Raw genomic sequence first — 13597 nt, 5'->3', positions numbered from 1 at the left:
CTTCTATCTTATTCAACACTATGGTGGTCATTCCAACCCTGGCGGTCAGTGTTAAAGCTGCGGCCAAACCGCAAACAGGCTGGTGGGAAAATAAATGGAATTCCGATCCTGGCAGAACCCGCCAACAGCGACCGCCACAACAACACACCGCCCGCCACGGCGGCACAAACAAACAGCTCGGTGGTCACCGCCAACAGACAGGTGGGAGACAATGTACCGCCCACTCTATCACAACCCACCAATCCGCCACCTTTTCCGGGGCGGTAGCCCCGCTGATAAAAACACGGCGGAAACAGCCATTTCGAAGGGAAAGCGCTCACCTCCATACAGCCTACAAGGAATCAGGACAGCATAGAACCCGAACTCCACATACTCCCAGCGATAGTGTTCCTACTCCTCTACCAGGAGCACGAACGCCGGCGCAGAAGACAACGGTGAGTACTGCACCTACGACACAGGGGAGGGGAAATTATTACGGGTACACACATACGCGACACACCCACCCTCACCCTCACCCACTACAACACACACATCAATGCATAGCAACACATCAGAGTGACACCCCCCAAACCCCCCGGAAGAATGCAAATACAAAAGGAAATGATTCTAAACATTGGAATATATTGTAATACTGCCAAAAAAATATATATACACATAAAAACTCTTATATACATAAATGTAGAAGTCCGAGCATTGTAGCAGGCATTGTTCATGGACCACTGAGCCCAAATCACATGGGCAAAGCCCACACAGGATACCTGACTCCAATGGAGAGAACACTGCAGGGGCATCAGATAGCAAAACTACAGGCACCTCAGGGGGAAGGGAAGGGGGGGCACCTCAGCCAGATGAGTGCACGACGCCAGATCCACGAGGGGCCTCCATGCCCACTGTTACATCCTGGGGAGTGCAAAGCCACAGTCTCACAAGTCCAGACAGTGGGTGGGCTTCCCACTGTTACATCCTGGGGAGTGCAAAGCCACAGTCTCACAAGTCCAGACAGTGGGTGGGCTTCCCACTGTTACATCCTGGGGAGTGCAAAGCCACAGTCTCACAAGTGGATAACAGTCTCCACTGGTTCTGGAGGGGGCCTGGTGCCCAGAGTGCTTCGTGCAGCCCTGTACGACACAGATGCGGGGCAGCCCCTGCCGCTCATGGGCCAGCGGTACTTGAGATGAAGGGCCCAGTTCAGCGGTGCTTGAGATGAAGGGCCCAGTTCAGCGGTGCTTGAGATGAAGGGCCCAGTTCAGCGGTGCTTGAGACGGCGGTGCCCAGTGCAGCGGTGCTTAAGATGAAGGGCCCAGTTCAGCGGTGCTTGAGACGGCGGTGCCCAGCGCAGCGGTACTTGAGATGAAGGGCCCAGTTCAGCGGTGCTTGAGATGAAGGGCCCAGTTCAGCGGTGCTTGAGACGGCGGTGCCCAGCGCAGTGGTACTTGAGATGAAGGGCCCAGTTCAGCGGTGCTTGAGACGGCGGTGCCCAGCGCAGCGGTACTTGAGATGAAGGGCCCAGTTCAGCGGTGCTTGAGATGAAGGGCCCAGTTCAGCAGATCCGGCCATGGCGGGGAGGTCATTTGCCACCTGTCCTGTGGTTGGCGGGGCCTTCCTGGGCTGCAGTGCCGGGCCTGTTGGTGGCCTCCTGCCCACCTGGGATGGGGCTGTTGGGGCCCTCCTGGCCAGCTGGGCTGATGGCGGTGTTGTCGGGCGTGCTGCCCTTCCCAGCCTTCCCTGATCGCCTGTGGCCCTTCTCCACCTTGGCCGGTGTGCCATCTGTCTCCACACTTCTTGCCGCTGCCATGGTATGCGTTTTAGTCCCTGGTGTTTTCACCCTCTCACGCCGGCCTCTGCCTATCTTGGGATGTTTCTCCGGGGGTGGGCTGCCCGTGCCTTGGCTCCGTACCGAACTGGCTGCCCTGGAGGGTGGGGCACTCCACAGTCCATGGCAGACTGTGATGACAGGGGCCGGTTTTGTCGTGGCTGAGGTGCTGACTGTAGTCCTATGACATGGACGGGGTGGGGGACTTGGAGGAAAGAGGTTGAGTTTGGACAGGAAAAGCTTTTTAGGAGCAGTGGGACGGGTAGGTGTAGTGGGTATGGGAGTGGAGGAAGAGGTTGTGGGTGTAGGAGTTTTAAGTCTGGTGTCTTTGGGTGCAGGTGCTTGGGCTGGAGGCTGTCGTGAGGTGGATGGCTGTTGAGTGGGTGGCTGCCTGCGTTTGTGTATCTTGGAAGAGGGGGTCACAGACACACTGGGAGAGGACACAGGGGACGTGTAAATGGTAGTGGGGGTGGTGAGTGCACGTGTGCGGGGGGTGCTGGTGTGTGTGCTGGTGATAGACGTAGTGGCTGACGATGTTGTGCATGCAGGTGTGAGTGGAGATGTGACAGGGAGGGAGGAGGGAGACGAGGAGGAGGGGGACACAGTGGAGGCAGTGGGTGTTGATATGTCTGTATGTGGATGTTGCTTGTGTGAATGCCTGTGTGATGTGTGGTGCTTATGTCTGGCTGAGCTTCCCTTGGGTGTTTAGGTGTGTGCAGGCTGGTCTGATGGTGTGTCTGGGATAGGCAGAGGTACAGGTGATAGGGTATGGGTGGAGGAAGTTGGAGGGGGGAGGCTAGAGACAGGGACAATGGCTGCCATCAGTGCTGACGCCAGAGTCTGGAACGATCGCTGAAGGGCAGCCTGACCAGAATGAATGCCCTCCAGGTATGCATTACTCTGGTGCACCTCTCTTTCGACACCCTGGATGGCATTCAAAATGGTAGACTACCCAACAGTGAGCGTCCTCTGGGGGTCAATGATCTCCTCACTGAGGGCAGCAGGGGTGACTGGGGCAGGGCCTGAGGTGCCTGGGGCGAAGGAGATGCCCACCTTCCTGGGTGAGTGGGCACAGGGCAAACGCTGAGGGGCTGCTGGGAGGGCGGTGCTGGTGCGGTGGGTGGCGGCTGTACCTGTTGTTGCGGGGGGCACACATGTTGCCGCCACCACAAGGGAGCTCCCTTCAGAGGACGAGTCGGTGTCACTGATGTCTGCCTGAGTCCCCGCTGTGGAGCTCCCCTCGCCCTCTGTCCCACTGGTGAATTCGGAGTCTGTTGCATGGCCCTCCATGGCCATGTGGGATGCAGCTCCCTCGTGCTCCGATGCCACTGCTCCTCCGCCTGATGATGCTAATGCACACATGAACAGGAAGACCACAAAAAAGGGGGGGGGGAGAAAATAAAGACATGTTGAGTGCATGCATTGGCAACACCGTTGGCGGACAGGACAGACACAGAAGCCCCCTGCACTACGCTGCGCATTTTGGGTCGACTACTCAATCCGTGGGACATGGCCTACAAGCCTATGGACGACATCTGCACACATAGATGACACAGGGCTATGAATAGCTGTACTTGGCACCCTACAGAGGTGGGGGGCGGGGGCACAGGGCCATGCCTTACGGAGGGGCCTAGCCTACAGAAATCGCTCTGGCCTAGGGATACCCACCTCCCCCACCCAGACACCTCCACTGCGCGCAAAGTCACCAGGATGAGAGTGTACTCACCCCCTTGTGTCTGCTGTGATGTCCTCACGCGCCCATCCAAATCGGGGTAGGCCACCGCCAGGATCCGTGACATCAGGGGGGTCAAAGTCCGACTGGCACCCCTCTCACGTTGGGAGGCCATCCCCAGCTGAGCCTCCGCCGTCTTGCTGCTCCAGCGGCGGATGTCCTCCCATCTCTTCCGGCAGTGGGTGCCCCGTCTGTGGTGGACCCCCAGGGTCCGGACGTCCTTGGCGATGGCACGCCAAATATCGATCTTCTGGTGGGCGCTGACCTATGTCAAATGTACAGGGGGAGAAAAATAGTCATCACCTTCTGCACGCTCAATGTGAGTGGCCCCCCATCCCTACCCTTGCCATGTGGCAAATGCTCTCACCGTCGTTTGATGCATGCCTCAATCGCTCCCCTCCCCACCATCTTTCATCCATCCCGCTCAACACAGGCATTGCCCACAAAGCATGGTCCCAGTGTACTTACCTGTTGGTCTGGAGGACCGTAGAGTAGCGCGTACTGGGGGAGGACCCCATCCACAAGTTTCTCCAAATCCTGAGCAGTGAAGGCAGGGGCCCTTTCCCCAGTCGCATGAGCCATTGTCTCTTCCAGACCGAGGTCACAGCAGCACTTGCAGTGTAGGTCCTCTCCTGTCGAAGATCAGGTATCGAGTGATTAAGCAGATATAAAATGGCGGCCACGCCCGCAGCGGTGCGTACCGCGGTGGTGCGTACCGCGATCCGGCGCACATCGTCATTGGCTCCTGAGACCCATAGGATCCAATGTTAACCATTGCTGCTTAGCGCCACGGTCTTCGACCGCCTACCGCCACGGTGTGCCACGCCAGCGCAGTTACCTAACATCCCATTGTCGCACTTCACAGGTCAGGCAGCCGCCATTTCAGGGGCCCACATGGCTTACTTTCTACTGCGTCACACATACCTAGGCCTTGCATCAACACTCATACAAACCATTCAATGGATTGAGAATCGTGTTATGTGCAAGCTGTGGTTACGTACCTGTGGGTTGATTGACTCTGTGCATCGTGTTATATGCTCGCTGTTGTCCTTCATAGGCACCGTCTGCTGGGACATGCGAGGAGATGGCGGAATCTTCCCGTGTACAGACCTCTGGTGGACCTGTCGACAATGGAGGAAAGACATGTCATACTGACATACAGGCTTTACCGAGCCAACATTCATGAACTGTGTGCCCAGCTGGAGCCAGACCTGATGTCACCAATCCGCCAATCCACAGGGATCCCCCCTCAAGTGCAGGTCCTGTCAGTGCTCCATTTCTTTGCAAGTGGGTCATTTCAAACAACAGTGGCCATATCATCAGGGATGTCCCAGCCTATGTTTTCCAAGGTGTTGTCCAGAGTGTTGTCTGCCCTGCTGAAACACATGCGCAGCTACATCGTTTTCCCTGAGGCGGGGGATTTGCCTACAGTGAAGGGTGATTTCTATGCCCTTGGACATATCCCCAACATCATAGGTGCCATTGATGGGACCCATGTGGCTTTGGATCCCCCACAGAGGAGTGAACAGGTGTACAGAAACAGGAAGAGTTATCATTCCATGAATGTACAGATGGTGTGTTTGTCAGACCAGTACATCTCCCATGTTAATGCCAAGTTCCCTGGCTCAGTGCATGACGCGTACATCATGCGGAATAGCAGCATCCCTTACGTGATGGGTCAACTCCAGAAGCACCGTGTGTGGCTAATTGGTGACTCTGGTTACCCCAACCTGTCATGGCTACTGACCCCAGTGAGGAATCCCAGGACAAGGGCAGAGGAACGGTACAATGAGGCCCATGGGCGAACTAGGAGGGTGATCGAGCGGACCTTCGGCCTCCTGAAGGCCAGGTTCCGCTGCCTCCATATGACAGGTGGATCCCTATTCTACTCACCAAAGAAGGTGTGCCAGATCATCGTGGCCTGCTGTATGCTTCACAACCTGGCTTTGCGACGACAGGTGCCTTTTCTGCAGGAGGATGGTCCAGATGGTGGTGTTGTAGCAGCTGTGGAGCCTGTGGAGAGTGAAGACGAGGAAGCCGAAGAAGATGACATAGACAACAGGAATACAGTAATACAGCAGTATTTTCAATGACACACAGGTAAGAATACACACCGACATATTACATATACTTAAACACTACTACCTCTCTACTGTCTGTCCTTTTCCCCCAGTGTATGGTAACTGAGTTGTGACTTTCCCTTCCGATTTCAGAGATGTGGGCCCCCCTGCGTGACATCTGCTTTGTTTCCCCATGGACTACAGCTGTGTGACAGTGGTATGTTGGCATCACAATGTAAATAAGCATTTTAACACAGTAATGTCTAATACATTTGTACAAAATCACAGCCAGACTCCTGATTGTTTTGTGCAATAACTGTGTTTATTACAGTGCTCTATATTGGTGGGTGGTTGCAAATCGGTGAGGGGTGATGGTGGAGGATTGTCCATGGCAGAGTCCAGAATATTTGTATCACAGTTGCATTGTCCAAATGGCTGTGGGAAGTGGAGCAGGGGCAGTTTAAGGATGGACAGGGTGACAATGTGGGACAGTGGGATGACAATCAGGGAGGTATCCTTTCCTGGCGGGGGTCTTGGCATCTTAAACTGTCTTCTTCCTGGATCTCAGGGCCCGCTTGCGGGTTGGTTCTCCTTCTGCAGGGGGTGGGGTGCTGGTGGCCTGTTGGTCCTGTGGCGGGGCCTCCTGTCCACTAGCACCAGCAGAGGTGGTAGGCAGTTCTTGGTCCATGCTAGTGTCAGGGGCCCTTTGTGGTGCCACAGTGTCCCGCAATGTGGTGACTACCTGATTCAGAGCCCCTACAATGGTGCCCAGGGCGGAGCTGATGGTTCGTGGTTCCTCCCTGAACCCCAAATACTGTTCCTCCTGCAGGAGCTAGATCTCCTTAAACCTGGCCAGGACCGTCGCCATTGTCTCCTGGGAATGATGGTAGGCTTCCATGATGGAGGAGAGGGCCTCGTGGAGAGTGGGTTCCCTGGGCCTGTCCCCGCCTGTCGCACTGCAGCCCTCCCAGTTCCCCTGTTTCCCTGGGCCTCTGTCCCCTGGACCGTGTGCCCACTACCACTGCCCCCAGGTCCCTGTTGTTGTTGGGGTGGTGGGTTAACCTGGGTGCCCTGTAGTGGTGGACACACCGCTGATTGACGTGTCCTGGGGACAGAGGGATGGGCCCGCTGGGTGGGTGCTGTGCTGGTGTTCCCAGAGGGGGTAAGGTCTGCTGTGGCCTGTGGCTGTCTGAGGGGAACCGACTGTCCCGAGGTCCCCAATGGGCCGGGCTGGTCATCTAGATCCAGGTCGACAGAGGTGCTATCATCACTGTGGGCCTCTTCTGGGGGTGGAGTGGACATTTGTGGACCCTCCTGCGCGGTGACGTGGCGTTCGGGTCCTGCAGGGGTATAAATGGATGGTTATTGCATTTGTGTGTGCCATAGCGTGCAATGGGTGGGTGCCCGTGTACCCCAGTGCTGGCATTCCTGTGTGGGGGCTTTTGTGACTGTGGTTTGGGGGGGGGGGGGGTTTGTGCATTGGGCATGCTTTGGTGATGGGTGTCCATGCTTTGTGGTCGCATGCAGGGCTTGGGGTTGGGATGGGTGGGTTGTGATGGTGAGACATTTACAAGTAGTAAGTGTGATGGGGTGAGGGTGAGGGTGGGGGGGATGAAGTAGTGAAGATGAGACTTACCAGAGACCATTCCTCCAGATACTCCTGCGAGACCCTCAGGATGCAGGATCGCCAAGACCTGCTCCTCCCATGTTGTAAATTCTGGGGGAGGAGGTGGGGGTCCGCCGCCAGTCCGTGCACCGCGATGTTGTGCCTGGATACCATTGAACGCACCTTCCCCCGTAGGTCGTTCCACCGCTTCCTGATGTCGTCCCTATTTCTTGGGTGCTGTCCCACAGCGTTGACCCTGTCGACTATTCTGCTCCATAGCTCCATCTTCCTGGCAATGGTGGTGTGCTGCACCTGTGTCCCGAAGAGCTGTGGCTCTACCCGTACAATTTCCTCCACCATGACCCTGAGTTCATCCTCAGAAAACCTGTTTTTTTTTTGCGGTGCCATGGGGTGGTGTGGGTGATGTGTGGGGTGGATTATGTGGTGCTAAGTGTGGTGATGTGCATTGGTGTGTTGTGTGAAGTGCGTGGTAATATTGCTGGGTGTATGTACTATGCACGTCTGGGTGCTCAGTTCTCTATTTCTCTGTGAGTGGTCCCGATTCTCTAGGAGTGGAGGTTTGTGGGTGATGTGGGTGTGTGTTTTATATTTAATTGGGTGTGTGGGAGTGGTGTGTGTATGTGTATCAGGTGTGTGTGTTTCGAATTGTCCAATGTGGCTGTGTTTTGTAAGTGTGCGTGTATTTTGAGCGCGGCGGTGTGTACCGCCAATAGAATACCGCGGTTGAAAGACCGCTGCGTGGATTCGTGTGTCGTGATAGTGTGGGCGTATTTCTGTTGGCGTGACGGTGGAGGTTTGGTCATCGCCAGTTTCTCGCTGGCCTTTGGTGTGGCGGACTTTTGTGGATGTCTGTATTTTGGCGGATTGCCTGTTGTGGGTCAGAATGACTGTGGTTGTTTACCGCGGCGGTATGTTGGTGGTCTTCTGACAGCGGTAAGCGGCTTTTACCACCAGGGTTGGAATGACCCCCTATGTCTCCTTGTATGGCAGCTTCCCACTCCTCTTTATCTATGGCTCCGTCCATATCTGATACATCTGCCACCACCCACTCATCTTCTTCAAACTTCTCTCCATCATCCACTGGCAATCTAGACATACAGTTTGCATTTATATTCCTTATACCCGGAACATATTCCATCTTAAACGTGTATTCTTGTAGTCTATATATCCATTTCACAATTCTTGGTGTTGCCCTGCTCGCTCCCCTCATCGTAAAGATGTCTATCAATGGTTTATGATCGGTCCGTAACACAAATTCTGTTCCCCACACATATGTTCAAAAATGTTGCACACTCCAACAGCATGCTAAAGCCTCCTTTTCGATTGTGGAATACGTTGGTTCGGCACCCTTCAAGGTACGCGAGTCAAAAGCTACCACTCTTTCCTTGCCTTAATGGCTCTGCAACAATGCCGCCCCCAATCCATAATTACTTGCATCCTTCACAATTATGGTTTGATCCTCGGGGTCATATGGTTTCAATGTGATTGCTTCCACTATCGCCTTCTTGATCAACTCAAATGCTTCCTGACATTCCTCAGACCACACAAAATGACATCCCTTTTTCATTAGACCTCTCAGCACATGCACTTTGTCCGCAAAATGGTCTACAAATTTTGTGCAATATTCAGCTAATCCAAGGAATGAACTCAATTGTTCCTTGTTTTGAGGGGATGGAGCTTTCGATATAGCATCTATCAATTTAAGTTTTGGTTTTATGCCATCCTGGTTCAACGTGTTCCCTAAGTACTCCACCTCTTCAACACAGAACTTACATTTCTTCCTACTTATGGTAAGTCCTGCTTTTTCCAACTTCTCCAGAACTTCTAGCAATACCTTATCATGCGCTTGCTCATCTTCTCCCCAGATCAAGACATCATCCTGAAAAACCAAAGTGTTATTTACATTGCCTAGAATCTTTTGCATTATTCTCTGAAACCGCAGAGGCAGATGCCAGCCCAAAAGGCATTCTGATACATCAAAAAGATCCTTCTGTCGTGATGAATGAAGTTAAATGTCGAGACCCTTCTGACAACCGCACTTGATGATAGGCATTCGACAGATCCAAAGTCATGAAACATCTTCCTTTCCGAACACTAGCTAACATTTCGTTTATCCTTTGTAATGGATAGCGATCCACCAATATGTTGTCATTTAAGTCTCTTAAATCGATGCACATTCTAATCCTTCCATCAGGTTTCTTCGCTATGACCACTGTACTGAACCATTCAGATACCTCTATTGGCTCGATCACACCCTCTCCGCATAACCTTTGAAGTTCTTCCTTCACTTTACCTCTTAATGCCAAAGGTACCATCCGTGCCTTGTGTATCTTGGGTACTGCCTCCTTCTTTAAAATAATCTGATGTTCAAAACCCCTGAGACAACCCAATTTTTTGCCAAACAACTTTGGAAACCTCTGCACCCATTTCTCTTCCCCACTTTCTTCCATCAGCAACACTTGTTCCGGATGATTGGGATCCAGTATAATTCCCAAAGCTCGTTGTTCCTTCCATCCAAGCAACGATCTCCCTTGACGCACCACATATATCTTCCCTTTGGTTTTCCTGTTCTTAAATGCAAGTTCTGCTTCAAAATAGCCCAAAATTGGATATTTACCACCACAATATCCTTCCGGCACCACATCCGTTGGGTTAAGCTTGTTTTCTTTCAAGTTTTCCCAAACCCCTTCATCTATTAATGTGAATGGCAAGCATGAATCCGCCCACATATGTGACTGTCTCCCATTTATTTCAACGATGCACTTAGGTGGATTGTACTCTTTCTTCTTCATATTCTGTTGGATACACACCATTGCATCTTCTCCTTCCACGGTCATGACGGTCATGACTTCCAACTCTTCCTCACTCGTACTATCGTCTCTTATTTTACTGGCTGTTCCGCCTACTTTTAATGCATTTACAGATTTCTTGAATTTATTGTCACCAATCATCCTACACACCCTTGCAAAATGTCCAACCGTTTTACACTTAAAACACTTGATATTGACAGCTGGACAATTCTTTGCCTCCGCCAAGTGCTTGTTACTGCCACATCTATAACATTCTTTTTTCTTTCCAAATCCTTCTTCATATTTATTCACATTCTTCCTGACGAACTTTACTTCGCTCACAGTATTCTGTTTCTTACTTCCGGAATCTGTACTATTTAATTATTTAACATACTGCTGTGTACTCTCCACATGTCTTGCTACCTCAACCGTCTTTTCCACCGTAGGATTTTTTAAACCAAGCAATTTTTCCTGTATCTTCATATCTCTTAGTCTATTTATGAATTGATAGTGAATGATTTCATTATTCAGATTCTTGAATTTACAACTTATAGCTAATCTTCTTAAGTTGCTTGCATACTGATCTATTGTCTCTCCTTGTTTCTGAGCGCATGAGAAAAATTTATGCCGCTCCACCACAATATATTTTTTTTTTCCATAGTTCTCTTCCAAAGCCTTCATGGCATTTTCATACACCTCATCCTCTTGATCCGAATCTTCTCCTTGTACTCCTTGCAAAGGTAGAGTCTTCAAAACGTTTCTTCCCTCCACACCAAGACAGTGCTTCAAAATTGCCAATTTCCTCTTCTCTACATACATTTCTCCTCCAATGGCATCCAAGTAAGTAACAAACGCATCTTTCCAATATCCCAAACCTTGCATGGTTCACCTGGATGTTGTAGAAATACTGCTGGTGGATTTATCAACTGTGATGCCATCTTATTATGCACAGGTTAAGTTCGTTCTTTCTTGTTTTCTTTTATTATATATGTACTTTATTTCCTTTGTATATATATACTGCGTGCATTATGGTGCATTCATGGCGTCAAACACAATGTTTTTTTTTTCATCAGATGCACTTAGGCTCAGACGCGATGTTTCGCCTTGTCTTCTTGTTAGCGTCGCGTTGCTAGGCAACTCTTTGCTTTGCTTTGCCTGCAAGCGTTGCGTTGCCAGGCAACTCTGTTGCTTAGCGCTCTCTGTGCTTAGCACGCTCGTGCGGCTGCCGTTCCCGCACGCGCAGAAATCTAAACACTAAAATAGTGTTTATTTGTATTACCGCTTATGTTCTCTGGACGTCCTTTGCGTCTCCTGCTGCTTACCGAGGTCAGGGGTCGGTTAATTCTTTCACAACATTGTAGCCTTCAGTCTTTGCTGGATTCGTCGTATTTCATCCGCACTAACTCGTCGCCACTGTTACATCCGCTCGCCACCGTTCAGAATGATACGCACTGTGATTCTTCTTAAATGGTGAGTTTCTTATGGTAAGTATAATTGACATTAAAACCCCTGACCCGGTCCGTCCTTTCCAACCGCCTCCTCTCTTTTTACGCTTCGTTCCTCCTTCTCTCAAATCCCCGTTACCGGGATACCGCCGGGTACTCTTTTCTTAGCATTCTCATTCTTAAAGCCCTATTACCACTATACTACAACATAACAGGCATGTCTCCCCTTAGCTCTGCTCGGCGATACCAACTTTCTGCCCTGTAACAAGCTCTCGAGGGCTCCCGTGGGGGGACCTCTGGTGCCTATAGATCAGGGACAGGTCCGGCGGCAAGGCAGGGGCCTTGAGGGCTCCCTGCGAGTGATATCACCTCTCCTTCAGCTGTACCCCAGTTGTGACGGCCAATTTGGGGGCTGCAGGTGTGCCTCCATATCCTGGCTGGTGGCGCCAGGAAGGTGCCAGATACAGTCAGGCACCCCCATGTGAGGAAGTGACTGTCGAAGGCCCAGTGACGCTCCAAACTGTGAGGTCAGCTCCTCCACGGTGGTGGCCCCAGCCACAGCAGCCACCTCAGGGCCATGGAGCAGAAGACAATGATGAAACTGTGTTGGTTGGTAGTGCCCTGGGGGCCTCTTTGCAGCCTGGGTTCTCCCAGGGAGTAAGGGCAGTCACAAATAATTCTGGAGATCCTGACATGGGTGTGGCTGCAGCACTGGGCTCGAAGGCAGGGCCTGGGTCTTTGGAGCATCCTACGAGCACGGACCCTCCGATGCTGAAAGTGGCAACTACCAGCCCTGAAGAGCCCCATGGGGTGAGGCATACAGGTGTGCTGGCTTAGGTGACTCTTGGGATGGCTGATAATCAAGGCAAAGTCTGAACTTTTCCTGGCCTGAGCAGCCCAGGGAGGCCCATTATGAGACATAAGGCCACATACCCTGAGAGATGAACTCGTGAGGTACAAAAAATGTGTGCCCCATCCTTGTCTCCATGGACTTGACTATTCACTGCCTACCTAGTTGGTCTCACTGGGTGACATGAGGAGGTCTCCCCAAATCTCCTAGACACACACATGGGTGGTCATTACAACCCTGTCGGTCGGTGTTAAAGCGGCGGTAAGACCGCCAACAGGCCGGCGGTAAAAAAATTGCAATAACGACCATGGCGGAAACCGCCAACAAAGACAGCCACTTTAACTCTCCGACCGCCATGGCGGTACAAAAAAATAGCACAGCGGTCACCGCCAACAGACAGGCGGGAGACAATGTACTGCCCACACTATTATGACAGGCCAATCCGCCACCTTTTCCTGGGCGGATTCACCGCGGATAAAAACACGGCGGAAACAGAAATCCCGAAGGAAAAACGCTCACCTCTACACACCCCACGAGGAACGAGATCGCCATGGATCCGGAACTCCAAATTCTCCCTGCAATAGTCTTCGTGCTCCTCTACCAGGAGCACGAACGCCGGCGTCGAAGACCACAGTGAGTACTGCACCTACGACACAGGGGAGGGGGGAGGGAAAAAACAGGGACATACACACGCAACACCCCCACCCTCACCCACTACAACACACACTAATGCAAATCAACACATCACAGTTACACCCCCCAAACCTCCCGGAAGAATGCAAAGACAATAGAAAATGAGTGTAACCATTGTAATATATTAAAAGCAAGTAGGCAGAAATATATATATACACCATGTTCAGGATATATACCAAGCATAGTAGTCCAGGTAGTTCTCTAAGAAAGTCTGTGGAACACTGGGACCACACGGTATGGGTGAGGCCCACACAAGATCCCCGACCATGATGGAGAGAAGACTGCAGGGGCATCAGAGAGCAACTAAACAGGCACCTCAGGGGGAGGGAAAGGGGGGGGCACCTCAGCCGCTTGAGTGCACAACACCAAATCCACGAGGGGGCCACATGCCCACTGTTCCATCCTGGGAGTGCAGAGCCACAGTCTCTCAAGACTGTACAGTGGGTGGGTTGCCCACTGTTCAATCCTGGGGATGCAAAGCCACAGTCTCTCAAGTCTCTACAGTGGGTGGGTTGTCCACTGTTCAATCCTGGGGAGTGCAAAGCCACAGTCTCACAAGTCTCTACAGTGGGTGGTTTGCCCACTGTC

The sequence above is a fragment of the Pleurodeles waltl genome, chromosome 3_1 (genome assembly GCF_031143425.1).
Source record: "Pleurodeles waltl isolate 20211129_DDA chromosome 3_1, aPleWal1.hap1.20221129, whole genome shotgun sequence".
Classification (NCBI taxonomy): domain Eukaryota; kingdom Metazoa; phylum Chordata; class Amphibia; order Caudata; family Salamandridae; genus Pleurodeles; species Pleurodeles waltl.
Note: the sequence above shows the minus strand (reverse complement) of the source record.